Raw genomic sequence first — 20,196 nt, forward strand, 5'->3', positions numbered from 1 at the left:
TCCCTCCCTCCCTCCCTCCTCTCCCTCTCTCCCTCACTCCCTTCTTCCTTCTTCCTTTCTTTCTTCCTTCACTCCCTCCCTCCCTCCCTCCCTTTCTTCCTTCCTTCTCTTTCACTTTCTCTTTCTCTCTCTTTCAAGATAGGGTCTCATTGTGTTGCCCAGGCTTGTCTTGAACTCCAGGCCTCAAAAGATCCACCCACCTTGGCCTCCCACAGTGCTGGGATTATAGGCGTGTATCACGGTGCCTGCCCAGGGGATGGTTCTTTGTAACAGTGGAGCTGAGTCCAGATTGTCAACAGATAGGGATCAGAACTGGAGGCTTGGGACCACTGGGAGCAGGATCTGCGTGTCCTCAGAGCCGAGGTCCTAGAGCTGCTTCCCTTCCCCTGGGTCCCAGGCGTGCTCACTGATGGTGGCCTTGGGAGTCACTGTCCCCAGCTAAGAGGGCTTCTCAGCAACGGTCCCATGCCTTCATTCATCACTTCCATGACAGAACTTTGGATGGGGAAAGAGGGACAGAGCCCTAGGGACCCAACACCCCTTGTTATTCCGGTTAAGTCCTCCTTGCAACATTCACAGCTCCTGACCCACTACAGTGACCCCTAGGCCTTGTTAGCCCAGGGTTGTGGATATGTGCCTCCAACCACCTCCCTCCTACAGGTGTACTTGTGTCTGAGTAGATTTGGTGATATTTTTTAGATGGAGAGAGTGGGGGAGGAAGGACTACATTGTACTTGAGGCACGTGAACTAAGGCCTGATCCTAGTTGCAGCTTCAGAAACACCCAGGAAACCCTCGAGCAGTGAGGGTTGTCTCAGAAAGGTGTCAGGGTGCTTCCTAGAGTCCATCCCATGCTGTCCAGGCCACGTTCCCTGCTCCTTCCTGTATAGTCTGGGTATTCACGTTTCCTAACTGAAAGCATGTTTATGGTCACTAGTCTTTCATGTGTTTATGGTCACTAGTCTTTCATGTGTCAGGAGTAAAAGGCGCCAGAATGATGCCTTTTCTAAAAGTATACATGGGTTGGGGGGTGGAGGTTCCTACTGAATTTCTGGGACTGTGAGCCCAGGCACAGTATTTTTGGGAAAAACAAAATCTGTCCAGGTGACTCTGATCTGCAGCCAGGATTGAAATCCACTGAATTGGAGTCATGACAAGAAAACAAATGATTCAGCCAGTGAGTGATCTTCTGTCCTTGGCTTCACCAGTCTCCATCTCCTAACAAATCTTGTTTTACACTGAATCTATTTTCCAATGTGCTCTATCCCGGCGGCCGCTATGGCAGAATCCTTGAAGGAATCCCATCGTTCACTGCACCTCATTTCAAACCGATTTAACAGCACAACCAAAGCAATAATGAAAAGACCCTCCCTATTTTTTATGGGTAATTTGATTATACACAGTGCTTAAATGTTTATGATAAAACTCCTTTGTATGCTCAGATGAGAAAGCTGCTTTTTTTTTTTTTTTTTTAAGCCAGCAAACAATCTAGTACATCTGTGTGGTCACTGGTAGTAAGGGTTGTACCCAGGCACGGAGCTGAGCTTGAACTCAGCACACACAGGGGGATGACTTCCACAACCCAAGGAGTCTAACGAGACTACAGAATGCACTGTAGAAAGAAGCAGAGTTGGCTAGAGGCTGGGTATCTGCAGGACTTGAAGAACTGACTGGGGAGCTGCACATAGTCAGCACCTGAAAGACAGAGAAAGATGAAATCCACTAAACAGAACACATTACTGGCTCACCATGTTTTCCATAAAAACAGAAGTGATTCCTTGTAAGGAATCAGTAAGTTTGAGCCTCAACTGGGAGATCAGTTGGAGCCAGCAAAGGCAGTTGTTTCATGGGGTTCTGCTCAGGTAAAGTTAGAGAGGGGTTCAGTAGAGCCTTGAAATAGTGGGGAAACTGAGGCCTGGATCACAAACAAAGCACCACATACATCTTCAGACTTCTCAGTTGGGAGTGACAAATGGGTTTTGTGGTCTCTCAGTGTTTATTTGCATATTATATATTTAATGTTGAATATTTGTGTTATTTAGTATTACATGGCCATTAAACTTGTCTGAGTCATTAAACGTGGCATTAAGATGCTCTTTTTGGGATTCATGATTGAACTGCCTCCTAGAGATCTCTATTTAAACATGCTCTGGGCACCTCAGATTTACCTACTGCAAATTCAAATTCATGATCTCATTTCTAATCCTCTTCATCCTCTGTCTTCCTTATTTGATGGAAGTAAAACTATCCATCTACCCACTTGGGCTCCCTGCCATCTAAATCAGGCAATTGGTAAGTCCTTTTGATCTTACTTCAAAAAGGTGCCCTGATCTCTCTCTTCCCTTCCATCCTTGCTGCCGCAGCTCTAGTCCAGATGCTCATAATCTCTAAACAGCCCCTTGCCATAGCCCAATACAACTTTTGGTCTCCAGTCTTGCCCCACCCAAGCCATCTGCCACACTCTTATCAGAATGACCTTCCCAAACACAAATTGAATCTCTCCATTCTCCGACATGAAAGCTATTGATAGCTTGCCAGTGCTCACTAAATTCAGACAAGCTACATTAGCATGAAATATTCAGCTTTTCACTAACTCATTCCAGTCCCCATTTCTGGCATCACAGCCATCCAGTCTGCATCTCACACCACACACTCTGGTCTACATGGTTGGATAAATTACTACTTCTGTAAGTGCCATCCAGATACTTCTATCTAGATGTCTTTATCAACGTTATTACCTTCTTCCAGAATGGCCTCTCCCCCTTCTTTGCTCTGTCCAGAAATTTACATGTTTTCTAGACTAATCCAAGTGCCATCTGCTCTAATACTCTTTCCCATTCTTCCTTCTTAATCTTTCATCCAATTTAATTCTTATCCTGACTGTATTTGATATACTTCTACGTGACAGCCTCAATGACAGCTATTTGTTTATCCTGGTCTCTAAGCTGCTCACATGCAAGGATTATACCTACTTTTTAAAGCCTCCATGTCAAGTAGGTGCTTAGTCAATGTGTATTTAATTGAACTGGAAAACTTGAGGGGGCCTTGATTTACTGAGATGGAACTCACTGAAACTTCAAATAGATCCCTTGGTTTTACTTCCCACATTTCTACTTGGAAGGGTTTACTCACAACTCAATGTATTCCTATCAGACACTTATCTAAAAAGCAACAGGCTGTGTTCCAGGGTTGTTACAAATTCAGCCATATCTCAGAGATTTTCTACAAACAACATGGTACAATAATTCTGAGGTTCTGGAATAAAGATTTCTGGTGAGTACATTGTATTTACTAGGACAAGAAAACAAGGAAAAATTTTTGAAAGATTTTCAAAACGATGGATTGAACTCAAGGAGGGTTTCTGTTTAACCATATTAACCAGGGAATTCAGAGAACTATGACATTCGTGTCTCTGAATATCATGGTTAGCTGAAGATATATTAAATTTGAAAACAGTAAATAATATGACATATGTCTTAGAGTTTTAACTGTGAACTTATGTGAGATTCTAAACTCCACTTCCCTCACTAAATCCCCACAGCTTAGTTTTATTGTATTAACATAATTTGATTCAGATGGAATATTTAATTTTTTACATCATTTAAAATTTTCTCAAGTCTATCCATGACTTTATTTTTTTGCCTATACTTTGAGAATCTAATTCATTTCATGAAAAGCATGCAGCCATTATATTTAATTCGTTTGTTATTTTTACCCCCAAGGGATAAGTTATCTTGTTTGGCAAAGGTAGTGTATATTATTAGTTAATTCTCAATAATCTCAAAGTTAGCATTTTGGTTTGAGAACATTCATATGGTAACAACTAAATGTACTGCACTGATTTAAATCCTCCCATTTTCCCTCAGAAGCTGTTACGAGTTACCCAGGTTTTTGGTACCTGCTGGCAAGCATCTCAAGTGGGCACTCCAGAAAGGAAATTGTGTACCAGCCAAGATGTAGCAGCACTCGGGGCTGGCACTTTTGTGATTTGCGATTGTGCTTTTCTTGTGCCAGCCCACGTTCCCCTGTTCCAAGTAAAGACTCTGTTACAGAGATTTCCCTGGGGTGCCAGAGAGTGGTATGTGGCTGCAACACTAATCCCATGCCTTGATTTCACTGTGGACAAAGTAAGGGGCTACGGGAGGCAAACTATTGTGAACCGGAAGTCACTGATACACGAAGAGCCTTTCCATCCTGAAAAAGAGAGTCCTCTCACTCATTCTGTCTCTCGGAAATTTATCTGGAAAGAACGTAGGCTGTGGAATCAGAGAGATGGAATTTGAATCTCCCCTCTGCTACTTAGACGTGGGTGACCTTGGCAAGTTACTTAACCCTTAATAGCAGGCATTTCTTCTTCTCTAATAGTGGTTCTGCGGATTGAATGAGGTAATTAAGGAAAGCATCCCCACACAGAAAGGGGCCTGTTAGTCCCTTTCATCTGTGCTACTAATCTCTTAAAATGCAGTTGACTTTTTAACCTCACTGTGACTTAACTTTCCTCAGATCATTGATGGAAGATGGTCAAGGAATGCAAGTTCTGATTTGGGAACAATGTCTAGACATTACAGGCTGACCTGAGCAGGGTGCTGACCCCAGCAAGCCCTATGGGGCCGCACAAGGGAGATGGAAGGAGGAGTCTCATAAAGGGCCAGGGAGAGGGACTGGGAAACCACTCAGGCTTTGCAGTTTTGAGCAGGCGCCTCTTTGCAGGTAGCACCACTGGGTCAAGTCAATGCTGAAGCCAGTATAGGTGGGAGGGCCACCAGCCCCAGCCAGTCTATTTCTTTTCTTTTAATTTTTCTTTTTTATTGACACATAAGATTTGTACTTATTTGTGGGGCACATGGGATACTTTGGTACATGCATAGAGTAGGTAATGATCAGGTTAAGGTAGGATATCCACCACTTCGAGTAGTTACCATGTGTGATGGAACCATTTCAAAGCCTTTTCTAGCTATTTTGAAATATACAATACATTGTTAACTATGGTCACCCTACTGTGCCATTAAACATTAGAACTTACTCTTTCTACATAATTGTATGTTTGTACTCATTGACTTTCCACTCTTATCCCTCACCCCCAACCCCACCCTGCAACACATACATCCTTCCCAGCCTTTGGTATCCATCATTCTACTCTTTAGCTTCATGAGGTCCACATTTTTAGCTCCTCCATTTAAGTGAGATCATGTGATATTTATCTTTCTGTGCCTGCCTTTTTTCACTTAATGACTTCCAGTTCCATTCATGTTATTGCAAATGACAAAATTCTATTCTTTTTTATGGCTAAATAGTATCTTATTGTGTATGTAGGCCACATTTTCTTTATCCATTCATCCATTGGTGGACACTTAGTTTAGTTCTATATCTTTGCTGCTGTGAAAAGCACAGCAGTAAACATAGCAGTGCTTTGTTATACTGATTTCTTTTCCTTTGCATAAATATCCAGTAGTGGGAATGCTGGATCATTTGGTAGTTCTATTTTTAGTTTTTTTGGGACAGCTCTATACTGTTTTCCGTAATGGCTGTACTCATTTACATGCCCACTAAGTGTACAGGGTTCCCTTTTCTCCGTATTTTTGCCAGCATCTCTACTTTTTTATAATAGCCATTTTAACTTGGATGAGATATCTCATTGTGGATTTGATTTGCATTTCCCTGATGATTAGTGATGTTGAGCATGTTTGCAGTACCTGTTGGCTATTTGTGTATCTTCTTTTCAGAAATGTCTATTCAGATTCTTGGCCCAGTTTTTAATGGAATCATTATTATTTGTTGTTGTTGTTGTTGAGTTGAGTTCCTTGTATATTCTGGATGTCAGCCCCTTATCAGATGAAGTTTGGCCAATATTCAGATGATCAAAGAGACAGGTTGTCTCTTCACTTTGTTGTTTTCTTTGAAGTACCTAAGCTTGTTAGTTTAATATAGTTCCATTTGTCTATTTTTGGTTTGGTTGCGTATGCTTTTGAGGTCTTAACCATAAACTCTGCCTAGATGTACATCCTGGAGTGTTTCCCCTGTTTTCTTCTAGAAGTTTTCTAATTACAGGTCTTAGGTTTGAGCTTCTTTTAAAACAATTTGGTATCTACAAATATCTTCCAATAAGACAGGAACTTTAGTATGCTCTCCTATCCTTTGTTCTTGCCATCCTCTGCCAACCCAGTAATATTGGCATTAACTAACTTTTAATTCTTAGTTATAAGGATATTATTTTTTCTTGTTAGTCTTAGCAATTTGTAAAGACAGCAATCAACTCATACTAAGGTATAAAGTCATTTTTCCTTCAAGATTTTCTTGGAATATCTCTTGAATTTGCCTCACTTTTTAGTTAAGTACTTTTTTCCAAAACTATTTTCATTGTGAGCTTTTCTATAAAGTCTTCAAAGCACTTGTATACCTGAAGAAATTTATCATCTCATCTGATTTGAATGATAGTTTGGCTGGATATAAAATTCTACATTTTTAAGTTCTTTTCCATCAGTATGTTGAAAATGATTCCAGTTATTTCGCATCCAGTGTTGCTGTTAAAAAAGCTGATGTCAAGCTGATTCTTGTTCTTTTATATAGCCTGTCTTTCTTTCTTTCTTTCTGTGGGTTTTTGGAATTTCTCTGTTTTTTTTTTTCTTTTTTATACTCTTACATTTCAGTTTAGTGTGTGTAGGTGAGGTTTTCCTTATTCTCTTTTGTGGTGCTCTATGGGTCCTTTAAATCTGAGGTCAGTCTTTTCATTCTGCGAAACTGATCTGAACTAATTCTTCAAATATTTTCCCCTCTTCACTTTTTCACTCTTGTTTGAGCTGCCTGTTACTTATCTGAATGTTTGCGTTTCTTTTTAATTCTCATATTGCCTTAAATTTTTACCGCTACTTAATCTGTCCTGTCCTTTCTCCCTTTAAGACTTTTCTGTATCTGGTGTTACAAGTTATACCATTCCCTAAGTTATATAATTTTTGCTATTTTTCATTTGTTGTATTTTTTACTTCAACTAAGTTTCATACCTAAGCTTTCCTGCTTTGTTTTCTTAATGCTTTCTTATTCTCATTGGTAATACTTTCCTGTATTTCTATTAGACTAAATTTATTGACTCATTTGTGCCAATATTTGTGCCTCTGTTGGAATTTGATATCCTCTGTTATTTTTCCTTTAAAATTGTTGCACTCTTCCAGTGTATTATTATTTGGGTAAATTTATTCATATTTTTTTCCTGGCATTATCAGCCACACTTGTCCGGAAAGGAGCAGTCAGTAACTCTCAGTGGGTAGGGATGGTGAAGAGTAGACTAACCTATCTCTTTCTTCCACTGGGCATTTTTTTTGCTTCCAACATACTTCTATCACATTCTGTTTACCCCAGGGTACTGAATATGTCAGCTGGTTTCCATTCATTCTATCTTCACAGAAAATTTTAATTTATATTCATATGGAGACAATAATAACTTGGTTCTTCAATCCAGCAATTCAGTTTCAAGCTTTAAACCATCTCCCAAATTCATGGCTTGACCTCCACTCTCTCCACAGGAACCATTCCTCCTACTCCTGACTGTTCCAGGCTTCCTGATCCAAATCTTACATTTCTTCTCATGAAGAGAGAAGAAAGAGAAGAACTTAAATCTTTTCTTACATCTTCAACCTCTCCCTCCCCTTTTTATTATTTATATGGTGCCTCATTGAGTTGCAGGCACAGAGGATGTCGCTGTATCTCTGACAAACACTGATAGTAAGCTGAGGATGCAGGGCCTCAGATCCCATCCCACCTCTGCCTTTCTTGGACTAACAGACCCCTTGCTACTTTTCTGGGTCTCATGGGAACAAGGGACTTATTTTCCCTCTGCCTTCCCCACTCACCTGGGTGCACTCAAAAGACCTGAAGTTCTTTCTGAGGCAGTGGCTCAGTCATTGGGGGAGCTGAAAAGGGTTGAGCATCTTGAAGCCAAGTTGGCTGGTGGATTTCCCATGTACCACAGTAGCCCCAGTGCTGGGGGTTTGGAGGCACTGGCCTACCATACGCCACACTTCTCTTCCCAGGCACATCACCCGTACCCATCAGAGACCTTCTGTTATCCCCTTCAGACCCCGGTTGTGGGAGAGTTTGTCCTTGCAGAGGTTGTCCTGGCAACCTTTGTCCCCATGGGGGGTGTCATGCCTTTGCTGGCAACACCTCCCCTGAAAAGTCACAGCTGCACGGCTTCTTGGAGCCCTTGGCCACATGAGCCTCATTGTGCCTCTGCAGGCGTGTGGAAGAAACAGAAAGAGGCCCTGGGCTACCCATATTCCAGGCTGGAAAACACCACAAGGGCATCCTGGCAGCCACACAGTTGACCTGGGATCCTGAGGCCTGTGTCTTTCCCTACCCATTGTCCCTCGGGCATTGGGAATACCCATACTCTGGAACACTTTCCTAATCCACTTCCTTTTCTACGGCAGAAGCCCTGATTCCTCCCACATCCACTCCCTCTGCTCTCTTTTCTTCCCAGGACCACTGCAGCCTGGCTCCATTTCTTAATCCCCTCAAGTCTTAAACCTCTCAAGCTCTGCCATCCCAGTGGTCCCCCAGATGGGAGCAGCCAGGACATTGGAAGTATTTGAGCTAAAACTGAATATTTTATCAGAAGTTTGAACTCTGGATGGGGAGGCGAGAATGATTGAGCTGGGTGAAATGTTCGGTCCCTCCCAATCTTCAGGTGCTTGGAGGATCTGCAGGTCATCCTGTGGGAATTGCCTTTTCTCCCTCCACCTTGCACCCTCCTCGGCCCCCCACCCCTACCCAGCGAACTATGGCCCCTATGTCTGCCCACTGACTGGCTGCCCTGCAGGCCAGTGGGGTTCCCCCATTCCCTGACTGCTTCCTTTCCTTGCTCCCTCTAAAGGGTGTGGGTGGAACTACAGAGAGCAGGTGCCTTTCTTGTGGGGAGGCCACAGAGCCTCCTCCCAACTTGACACAGTGTCCACCCACTGGGACCAGCTCCTCCCATCTCCACCCTCCCTGGTGCCAGTAGTCAGTTTAGGAGAAAGTCTAAATGGCCTGGCAAAAAAATGGAGGAGGCCTAGGTTAGCTATCCAGAGCCCTGTGGGCTGTGTCTTCTTGAAAAAAATGGCTAAGAAAAATGGATCATCTACAGCATTCTTTTTTATCATTTATTTCAAATATACAGCACCTAAATTTTGCTATGGATAATAGTTATATAATGGTCAGGCCAGGAAGCCAGTACCGTAGAATCCCAAATGCTTGGTTCGTCATTGACTTATATAACACCCTGTAATTTGGGGGTTGTTGGTGTTTTGTAACTGTTGAGATGCAGAAATGAGTGATTTCTTTTGAATTCTTTTACTTCTAGGCGGCAGTCTGTCAACAACCGTGGCATCCAGCTGGTCAGAAAGACTCGAGGATTTGACCTTTTGTGGCTGTTCTCTAGAACCAAAGAAATGAGAACCTCTTGGTAAAATCTGCTGGTCCAGGAGTTATTATCTCCTGGATTATCTGCCAAACAAATTATCTGCCAAAATTACAATGTAAAACTGAAGAAAATAACATATAACTCGGTTGAAATTTTGGAAAAACACAGAGAAATTGTGACTGGGGAGAAGTGGTTAGGGAAATTTTCTCATTGAAATAGAGGATCTTGGAGGGCTAAAGGGAACCCTCATGCTACCAACCAAAATCTCTATTAAATTCCAAACATAAAATATCTTTTCTCACTGTTAAAAGATCTAAGCAGTCTCCACTAGCAGCCCCCGTCCTGGACATGGGAGCACTGCCCTGGCTGGCCATCAGGTGCTCCCACAAGCATTGTTCAGACAGCGAGTGGGGCAGTTGAGGACTCAGGGGCAGGAGATGGGGTGGTGGAGAGAAGGATGTAACCATCTAAAGTCCATTTTCCCTGCTGAAGCTACCCATGGAACTTTTACGTTGGGTGCAGATTTAAAAATTAATACAAAGTATTTGATTAACCAGGGATGTATCAAATGCTCATAAATTACAGCTCCAAGTAGGAATGCCTAAGGAATTGCACCTTCCCTTTAATTGCCATCTGCGTCTATCAAAAAGGCAGCCACTCTCATTCCAAACAGTCAAATATCCGAAGCTCTCATGGAAAATCTCAAGAGGCTTATGGGTTTACTAATTCTAAACCTGTGTTTGCTCAAAGGACAGTGTCAACTACAATTTTTCATTTGCTTTTGTATTCCATTTATTTTTCTTTACAGCTTTGGGAGATGTGTATCATACTTCTATTCTTTTAATGATTATCTTGGAAATTGTTTATATATACTTAACAGTCTACAGTTGAGGACTATTTACCATCCTTCTGAATAATGCAAAGATTTTAGGACAGTGGTCCCCAGCCTTTTGGGCACCAGGGACCAGTTTTTCCATGGACCAGGGTGCAGGGGGATGGTTTCAGGATGATTCCAGCACATTACACGTATTGTGCATTTTATTTCTATTATTATTGTAATATATAATGAAATCATTATACAACTCACCATCATAGAGAATCAGTCGGTGTCCTGACTTATTTTCCTGCAACTGGATGGTCCTATCTGGGGGTGATGGGAGACAGTGACAGATCATCAGGCATTAGATTTTCAGAAGGAGCGTGCGACCTAGATCCCTCGCATGCACAGTTCACAACAGGGTTCACGCTCCTATGAGAATCTAATGCCACCGCTGATCTGATCTGAGGTGGAGCTCAGGTGGTAATGTGAGCAGTGGGGAGTGGCTGTAAATACAGATGAAGTTTCGCTCACTCGCCTGCCCACGGCTCCTAACTCCTGCTGTGCAGCTGAGTTCCTAACATATCCATTGGTGGCCTTGTTTGAGAATAGTTTCTCTCCACTGATCACTGCTAGCTTGTGTGCTGCTGGGATACAATATTTTGAATCAATCTCTGTTTTTAACCTCACAGATTATGTAATTATCAGTATCTACTTAATATGTATTTAGATTAGTCATATGTTTACCATTTTGTTTCGTTGCCAAACTTCATTGCATTTCCGACTTTCTTTCTGGGAGTGTCTCATCCTTCCTGAAGTACATCATTTAAATGTGCCTTTAAGTTTGGTGGCAAACAGTCTCAATTTCTGTTTATCTCAAAGTGCCTTTATTCTACCTCATTTTTGGTAGTTTCACTGGATTTGTGATTTTAAATCTATAATTATTTTCTAGCACATTTAAGGTATTTCACTTTCTTCCATATCCCATTGTTATTAAAAAGACTCCTGTTAGTCTTATTGACATTCTTTTGTGGATAATCTGTTTTTTCACTATTTCATCTATGTATGAATTTCATCTATTTATGAATTTCATCTATATATTTCATCGTGTATGAATTTAATTTATTTCTCTTGCTTAATATAGTGCTTCCTCAACTCTGAAAACTTCTTGGCCATTATTTCTTAGTCTATTAAATCTTCTTTAAATACTGCTGTCTTGCTGTTACTCTAATATTTAATTCTGAAACATAGAGTGAATATATGTTGGGCTTTATTTTTAATTTTCTTAACTTCTCTCACATATTTTTAATTTGTCTTTCTGTTATGCCCCCTGAGCAATATCTTTGGATATAATTTCCAGTTTACAAATTCTCTTTTGAGCTGTGTCTAATTTGTTATTTATTTTATTTTTTTCAGAGACAGGGTCTTGCTCTGTTGCCCAGGCTGTAGCACAGTGGTGCTATCATAGCACACTGTAGCCTCTAATTAGCAGATTACATTTTCATAAAATGTTTTTTATCTTTGGCCATTTAAAAATTCAGGAGTTGGCCAGACGCGGTGGCTCAAGCCTGTAACCCCAGCACTTTGGGAGGCCCGAGACCGGGTGGAATCGTGAGGTCAGGAGATCCGAGACCAATCCCTGGCTAAGCCAGGTGCAAACCCCGTTCTCCTACAAAAAAAAAAAAAAAAAAAAAAAAAAAAAATACAAAAACAAAAAATAAGCCTGGGCGTGGCTGGCGGGTGCCTGTAGTCCGCCAGCTACTCGGGAGGCCCCCTGAGGCCCAGGAGAATAGGCGTAAACCCGGGAGGTTGGAACCTTGCAGTGAGCTGAGAATCAAGGCCAGCACTTGGCAGCTCTGGCCGCGGGCAATAGAGCGAGAGCTCCCGTTTCAAACCCAAAAAAAAAAAAAATTCAGGAGTTTGCCCTCTCCCGTCCCGCCTCATCCTTCCCTTCCCTTTTCCCTCTCTTTGCTTTCTTTCTTTCCTTCTTTCTTTCTTCTCTTTCTTTCCTTTTCTTTCTATTTTTTTTTCTTTCACTTTCCTTCTTTCCTTTCCTTTCCTTCTTTCTTTCTTTCTCCTTTTCTTTCTTTCTTTCTTTTCTTTCTCTTTCTTCTTTCTTTCTCTTTCTATTTCTTTCTTTCTCTCTTGTCTTTTTCTTTTTTTTCTTTCTTTCTTTCTTTCTTCCTTTCTTTCTTTCTTTCTTTCTTTCTTCTTTCTTTCTCTCTCTTCTCTCTTTCCTTTCTCTTTCTTTTCTTTCTTTCTTTCTCTCTGCTTGCTCACCACCTCCTTCTTTTCTCTTTCTTTTCATTTCTTTTGCTTTTCTTTCATTTCCTTCCGCTTCCTTGCCTTCCTTCCTTCCTTCCTTCCTTCCTTCCTTCCTTCTTCCTTCCTTGCCCTTCCTTCCTCCCTCCCTCCCTTCCTTCCTTCTTCCTTGAACTTGCTATGTTGCCTAGGCTTACCACCTATTTACTTACTACCACTGCATAAGTCACTTATCTCTCTATCCATTTTGATTGTCTGAAGCTTGATATTGACTAGATTTCTCAGGAAAGGCTCATAGCAGTAATAGTCCCTGAGTTCTGGCATGTTGATAACAATTTGTCTTTTCTTAATTACATATAACCTTCTTATTTCATATATTCTTTCCTTAAGTATGTTAATTATTATATGTTATTTTAATATTGTATATTGTAATAGCATAGAACATACAATATTTGTATTATTTATTTGTATATATTTGTATTATTGTATATTTGTATTCTGTATGATTTATCTTGTATATAAATATTATATATTAATAATATGTTATTTCATTTTCTTATAGCGTAAAGCATTGCTGTCGACAAGTGTGATGATAATTATATTTTTTTTCCTTACACTTTACACACTTGTTTGGGATATCTGTTATAGACTGAATTGCATCCTCCCCAAATTTATAAGTTGAAGCTGTAATCCCTAGGGTGACTGTATGTGGAGACAGAGCTTTTAAGGAGGTAATTAAGGCCATAAGAGGGGCTGGTAATATAATATGATTGGTGTCCTTAAAAGAAAAGGAAGAGACATCAGGAATGCAGGTGCACAGGAAAGGCCATACGAGGATAGGATGAGATGGCCCTTTGCAGCCAAGGAGAGAGGACTTAGAAGAAATCATCCCTGCCAACACCCTGATCCTGGACTTCCAGCCTTCAGAACTGTGAGCAAACAAATTTATCTTGTTTAAGCCACCCAGGCTGTGTATGTTGTTATGCCAGCCTTAGGTAACTAATATAATATCCAAAGGATTTTTTTCTTTTTTTTTTAAGTTTAGTAATTTTACCATTTGGGGTCAATATTTTCAAGTGTGTGGTATAATTTTTCAATATGTAGCTTCAAATCCTTTTATAATTCAGTATTAAAAATTTGGTATAGTTCTTATCATTTTTAGTATTCAGTCTTTCTTCTTTGCATTGGTATCTTCTTCGGGACCTCCTATGTTCTATCTCCTTTGTCTATCTTCAATATTTTCCACTTTTTCTGACAGATTTTTTTCACTTTTTTTACTTTCAAAACTTTCCTCATTGTCAGCTGGACGCAGTGGCTCACGCCTATAATCCCAGCACTTTGGGACACCAAGGCGGGCAGATCACTTGAGATCAGGAATTCGAGACCAGCCTGGCCAACATGGTGAAACCCCATATCAACTAAAAATAGAAAAGAAAAAAATTAGCCAGGCGTGGTGGTGCATGCCTGTAATCCCAGCTACTCGGGAGGCTGAAGCAGAATAATTGGTTGAGCCTGGGAGGTGGAGGTTGCAGAGAGTTGAGGTTGTGCCTCTGCACTCTAGCCTGGGCAACAGAGTGGACTCTGTCTCCAAAACAAACAAACAAACAAACAAACAAAAAACAAAACAAAACAAAAAAAACTTTCTTCATTTTCACCTTCTGTTTTTCTTAGGGCGTTACATGTTGTATTTATTTATTGTTTAGTCTTTTCTCCTGAAATGCATTTTAAATTTTTTAATTCTTTTCTGATTGCTGTAACAATTCACATACTTTCATGTCTTACATAATTTTCTTAGAGTCTGTTAGCTTGTTCTGAAATAGGTTTTGATCTGTTTTGTGGCTGCAGGGGCAGAAAGGGGGTCATCACTTTCTTCTCCATCATAAGGGTCATACCAATGTCCCTATAACAAAAGACAGATTAACCTGAGAAAAGTATAACAGATTTATTTGATCATAGTTTTATGTGATGTGGGAACCTTCAGAATGAACACCCAAAGATACAGGGTGAACTGTGCATTTCTATGCTTAGGTTTGACGAAGCACAGCCAGTCATGTCAAATTGTGACTGGACAGAAAGGGCCTGATTGAATGCAATAGACGGTGTGGGGAAACTCAGCGAGTCCTCTGTGTTCAGATCTTTCTCAGCCTCTCTGTGCCACATTCCCTCCTCCTGGGCATCGGGTAGTACCGGTCCCTCTCCAATGAGGGTCTTCATTTCTTTATTGCCAGCTGTTACACAGAAAAGCAGGGGGAGGCTAGAGTCATATTTTAGGTTTTATGGCTGGCCTTGAGGCAAAGGGGTTCTGGTTTTTATGACTCACCTCGGGAGAGGAGGAATTCTAGTTTCTATGGCTTCCCTCAGGGGAGCATGAGGGGTGAGAGACAGGAGGGCAACGGAAGGTCAGGGGGAAACTTGGCTTCTGAGGCGGCACTTTGGGCCTTCTGAGCCCCGCGATGGCCACATCTTTGTGTCTGCTTTTATTATCTGTTAGGAGGTTATTCTCCTTCTCAGGACCTTTTTCTCATAATAGTTGTGTATGGAATTTGAGCTGGATATTTTCTGCTGCTTATTTTTATGTGAAATTCATTTGCCTGAGCCTTTAGGATGTGGCTGGGTGTAGGAGGGCTCTTCTACCTTTGTGGGGCTCCCTCTTCTGCTGTTTTTGGTAATGTCCAAAAGCAGCATGGCTTCCTGTCTTGAGTTTTCCTGCATCTTTTTCTCAAAGCCCCTTTTGTCAACACCAGGAGACAGAAAACAAACTCTGGCCCACTACCAGTATTGTATAGCCTGTGCACTAAAATGCTTTTACATTTTAAATGGTTGGAACAAACAAACAAAAGAATACTATTTTGTCACACATGAAAACTGTATATACAATTCAAACTTCAGTGTTCATAAATAAAGTTTTATTGGCACACAGCCATGCCCATTCATTTACATGTTAGATGTGACTGCTTTTACCCTATAACCGCAGGGCTGAGTAGCAGCAGCAAGATCGTCTGGTCTTCAAAGCCTACAATGGTTACTATCTGGTCCGTAACAGAGAGATCTGTTGGCCTGGTGTTGACCTTCTTTCTCTCTTGTCTCTGTCATGCCTGTCTTGATTGATTTTGATTCTACTCCCAGGAATTTCTCCTCAAGATAGGGCCCTGGCCTGGACAGGCACTCAGATGGGTGAGTTTTGAGAGTTTATAGGAGATAGACAGCTCCAGACTCTTGGGCCCTTCCAGCTGTGGACCCCTTGCTCCCGATTACATGCGATTGCATTGGGCAAAACCCAGGCGCTTTCCTCCAGTTGGCCCTGCTGGGCTCCCTGGTAATACAGAGTGAACAATGGAGAATAACCTGGAGCTGTGTGGGATTCTACTGTTCCCAGGCCCGTCTGCTGCTGCCTGGAGCGTCCTTCTTCCACCCATGCAGACCCAGAAACCACATGGGACTTGTGGCTGGCAGTGATTTGCCCCTTGTAAGGAGCTCGTAAGGCACCCTTGGCTAGGGTTTGCTACCCAGGCCGTCTATTATTATGTGGGGCCTAAAAGGTTTTAAACAATATTAAATTCTAAGTTTTACAAATTTTTTTGTAAGTTCTCTTTGCCTCCTTTTCAATTTCATCTTATCATTCTTGTTTCATTCTCATGGTTTTACATCCTTTATTCCTAACATGTATCATCCGCATCTGACGATGCCAACACTTGAAGTCTTGGTCTGTCTGGTCCTGTTGTTTATTTTTCCTAATGATTGTCTTGACGATTTATTTGGAATTTTGTGTGTGTGTGTGTGTGTGTGTGTATATATGTGTGTGTGTATATGTATGTGTGTGCGTGGTTATATATGTGTGGTGTATTATTGGTGTGTGTATATGTATGTGTGTGCGTGCTGTGTTATATATGTGTGTTGTATATGTATGTGTGTGGTGTGCGTATATATGTGTGTGTATAGTATTGCGTGTGCGTGTATGCGTGTGTGCGCGTGTATGTGTGTCTGTGTGCGTGTGTGTGTGTATGTGTGTGCGTGTGTCTGTGTGTCTGTGTGTGTGTGTGTGCACGTGCGTGTGTGTGTGTGTGCGTGTGTGCGCGTGTATGTGTATGTATGTGTGTCTGTGTGCGTGTGCATGTGTGTATGTGTGCGTGTGTGTGTGTCTGTGTGTGTGTCTGTGTGCATGTGTCTGTGTGCGTGCGTGTCTGTGTGTGCGTGCGTGTGTGTCTGCGTGTCTGTGTGTGCGTGCGTGCGTCTGTGTATCTGTGTCTGTGTGTGTCTACGTGTGTCTGTGTGTGTGTCTGTGTCTGTGTGTGTGTGTGTGTGTGTGTGCGTGCACGCGCACGTGCATTCCAGTTGACGGTCACGATATTGGTGGGAATCATCAGAAGCCCAGGTTGAGGGACATTCTTCCTGGAAGTTGTGTGTCTGCTTCTTCCAGGTGCCTAAGGATGTTGCTGACAAAGGACGTTGCTTTGTGTTTGCCTTTGTGCAGACGTTATCTTCCCCCTTCTTAACTTTCTTCCTAGGAGTCTAACCCTTCCAGAGTGTCAGCTTTATCAGGTTGGTCTCCATTCCAACTCTCTTGTCCCCGCCCACCTGCCACACACACACACATGAATGCACATATACATACATGCATGGGCACACACACAGATGCACACATGCCCTGTGCATACACAATGCTGGTGACCATGATGTTTGCCAGCTTCGATGTCAAACCGCTTCTCCACCTTATCTCCAGTAAGTAGAGAATTTCTCCACCTTTCTTAGGGTTTATCCATGATTCTCAAGGAAATTCTCTGTCGTTCACTCTGCGTTTTCAGGTGTCCATTATAATGTTCATTATATTGCTGGAAACATAAGTCACTGATTTACTTTCCTGGATAACACAAATGGCTCAGTTTAGAAGCCTGATGATTACATTCTAGAATGTTTAATATGCCTAAAATGTGGTTATAAAATGGTGGACTTTGCCTTTAATTGGCCCTCCAATACTTCTCTGTTAAGTGCCTTTAGCAACAAGAACTTGGCTTCTTTATGTCCACGGAGGGAACGCTCTGGGCTGGCTGAGGCACCAAGCGCCTTTTGCCTTTAGCTGAGGGAGCTGGTTCCTGTGAGGATGTGGATCCTCCTGAGACTGCTGACGCTTTATGTCTGAGCCCGAGACTCATACACTTCAACTCTGTCCCCCTGCTCCTCCTGCATAGCCACTCAGGCAACAAGTCCTATTAATTTCATTTCCAAAGCACCTCTCTAACCCACCTCCTCCTTTCCATCTCTGTGAGCACTGTGTTCAGCACCTCAACATTTCTTGTCTGGAAAAGTCGAGAGCCTCTCTTAACCAACCAGTGCTTATGTCTGACCTGCATCCAAAGTTCCAGCAACCCTGAAGCCCGCGGACCTCCCCTCACCTCTGGGACGGGCACGGGCCTATGCCTTGGTCTCTTCCACTCAGAACTCCTATGCTTCCTTTGAAACCTACTTTGGAGAGCCAGGCATGGTGGCATGCACCTGTAGTTCCTGCCACTCAGAAGGCAGAGGCAGGAGGATCACTTGAGTGCAGGAGGTCAGGGCTGCAGTAAGCTATGATCAATGCCTCTAAATAGCCACTGTACTCCAGCCTGGGCAACATAGTGAGACCCCACCTAAAAAAAACACACCTAAATTAGATGTCATTTTCTTCTGGAAGCATTTCCCAAGCTCTTTTCCTTTCCGTTTAAAAGCAATCACCCTTTCTCAAAGCTGTCTCTCTCCCTGGTCTGCAGTGAACTTATCACACTGTGTTGTCATTTGTTTTCCAGCCTCATCCCCCTTCAAGGCTGTCAGCTTGCTGAGATAGGTGCTCTGTCTTCGTTATTTCTGGCCCTTGGAGCCTGGTCGTTGAAACAGAAGAGCTGCCCAATAGACTTCTTACAGATTTTGGCTGTTTCTGTTTGGTGTGAATCAAATTCCAGCATTTGCTGGAAGGTGACTGCAGGCACGGAGAGGGCACCACAAGCCCTTTGAATCCAGGGTTGGAAAAGCAGGTGGAGATGAGGCCTTCAGTAGATTAAGCTGCAAAGTTATTGCTTTGAATGGTAATGTGGAAAAGATCCTCATCTCGTAAAAGTAGTATCCCTTTGCTTCTGGTGACAGGCTAACTTCAGTGGGTCCATCAACATGAGGGACCGTGGGGGTCATTTCACCAAATCTCTTTGCTCCTTTTATTGAAGAAGTTAAACCCCTAAACTCCTCAAACTCAGATATGTTATGTGCTAAAGTCTAATTTGGACTCAAAGGATATTATAAAGTAGCTCCTGAATCTAATAAATCTTTAAAAAGGGGTGGTGTGGGAATTGCTCAAGAAAAGCAACATGCCAAAGAGTTAAAAATAGCAGAATTCCTCTGTACGTCTCTAACCGCTGCTCCACAGTCTCTTCTGGGCTCTGCAGCCACAAGATGAGGTGACAGTCTTTTCATCACCCCTAGAAAAGGAGGTCAGTCTTGAGCCCGTTACCTCCTACTGTGCCATCAGCCCCGTCCCCACACAGCATCCCCAGTTGTTTTTGGAACGAAACTTATGTGAGTCACAGCCCTGCGGCCCCTACCATCACGGCATCACACACTCAGGACAAAGAGTCCTTCTCTTTTCTGTGACCAGTTCCCAATAAATTCAGGTCGGGTTTCTCGCTGTTGGCTGAGTACATTATCTGGCTGATAACTGGCTCCTGGTGCCAAGCTCTGAGGTCTGGCAGTGTCTTCCTTCCCACCCTCCAGGGTCCCTGGGGTGGCCGTGGCCGACAGAGCTGCTGCTGTTGCCCCTTGTTCTCCTCTCCTGTTGACAGACAACAGCCCAGAGAGCCCCAGGATGGCGTTCCTCCCCTTGAGCACGTCCTCCTCAGCGCTGGCTGAGGTTTCATTGGCTGGCTCACGGGAGAGTTGCTCCCCTCCAGCACTCCCGTCTCAGTGTTATCTGAGGTTTTTTGTTTTTTTTTCTTTTTTTTTTTTTGCTCTGTCACCCAGGCTGGAGTTCATGCCATTCTCCTGCCTAGGCCTCCCGAGTAGCTGGGACTACAGGCGCCCACCACCACACCCGGCTAGTTTTTTGTATTTTTAGTAGAGACGTGGTTTCACCATGTTAGCCAGGATGGTCTTGATCTCCTGACCTCATGATCCACCCACCTTGGCCTCCCAAAGTGCTAGGATTACAGGCATGAGCCACCGCGCCTGGCCTGTCTGAGGTTTCATTGGCTGGCTCACGGGAGAGAATACTGACTTAGCTTTTTCAGTAAATCGTCTATCTGGAATATTAAAGATGGAACAACTATGAATTCCCATAGGTAAGCTGTGAAACCAAACGTTTAAAAAATTGAAACCAGATTAATGAAATTGACAGCTCCCACCCGTATCTTAGAGTTCTAGGTGGAGCTTAGTCCCTGGAAGGTCCCGAAGCTTTGGGAAAATAATAACACCTAGACTGGGAACTCATACCAAACAAAATAATAGTTTAGTCTGAAGAATATTTCTATGCTCTTGTGTAGTTTCAGGTCAATAATTCTAATTATTGTCTCCATTAAGGGGTTAAATATTTGAAGGATAAAAGTAGATACTGTCTTCCTGGCAAAAAAATTTATAGTTTTAAACAAAGTAGTAGAAGAATTAGAATTGAGAACACTGAACATAACAGTTTAATTACAACCACAGATAACTTTAAAATAGGCAAATTCCAGCCTTACATTATGGTCAATTAAGTTAAGTATTTGTCA

The 20,196-nt window shown here is 42.4% G+C and overlaps 1 long non-coding RNA gene across 2 annotated transcripts in view; it reads left to right on the plus strand.

Moving 5' to 3' along the window:
* LOC108516720 (uncharacterized) overlaps positions 1-20,196 on the plus strand; it is a 96,755-nt gene that overhangs the window by 35,227 nt on the left and 41,332 nt on the right. For both annotated transcript variants that reach the window (XR_001881916.1, XR_001881917.1), the window contains exon 2: positions 9,334-9,435. This is a non-coding gene — a long non-coding RNA (uncharacterized LOC108516720). The remainder of the gene's footprint in view (positions 1-9,333; positions 9,436-20,196) is intronic.

The sequence above is a fragment of the Rhinopithecus bieti genome, unplaced genomic scaffold (assembly GCF_001698545.2).
Source record: "Rhinopithecus bieti isolate Rb0 unplaced genomic scaffold, ASM169854v2 scaffold_39273, whole genome shotgun sequence".
Lineage (NCBI taxonomy): Eukaryota > Metazoa > Chordata > Mammalia > Primates > Cercopithecidae > Rhinopithecus > Rhinopithecus bieti.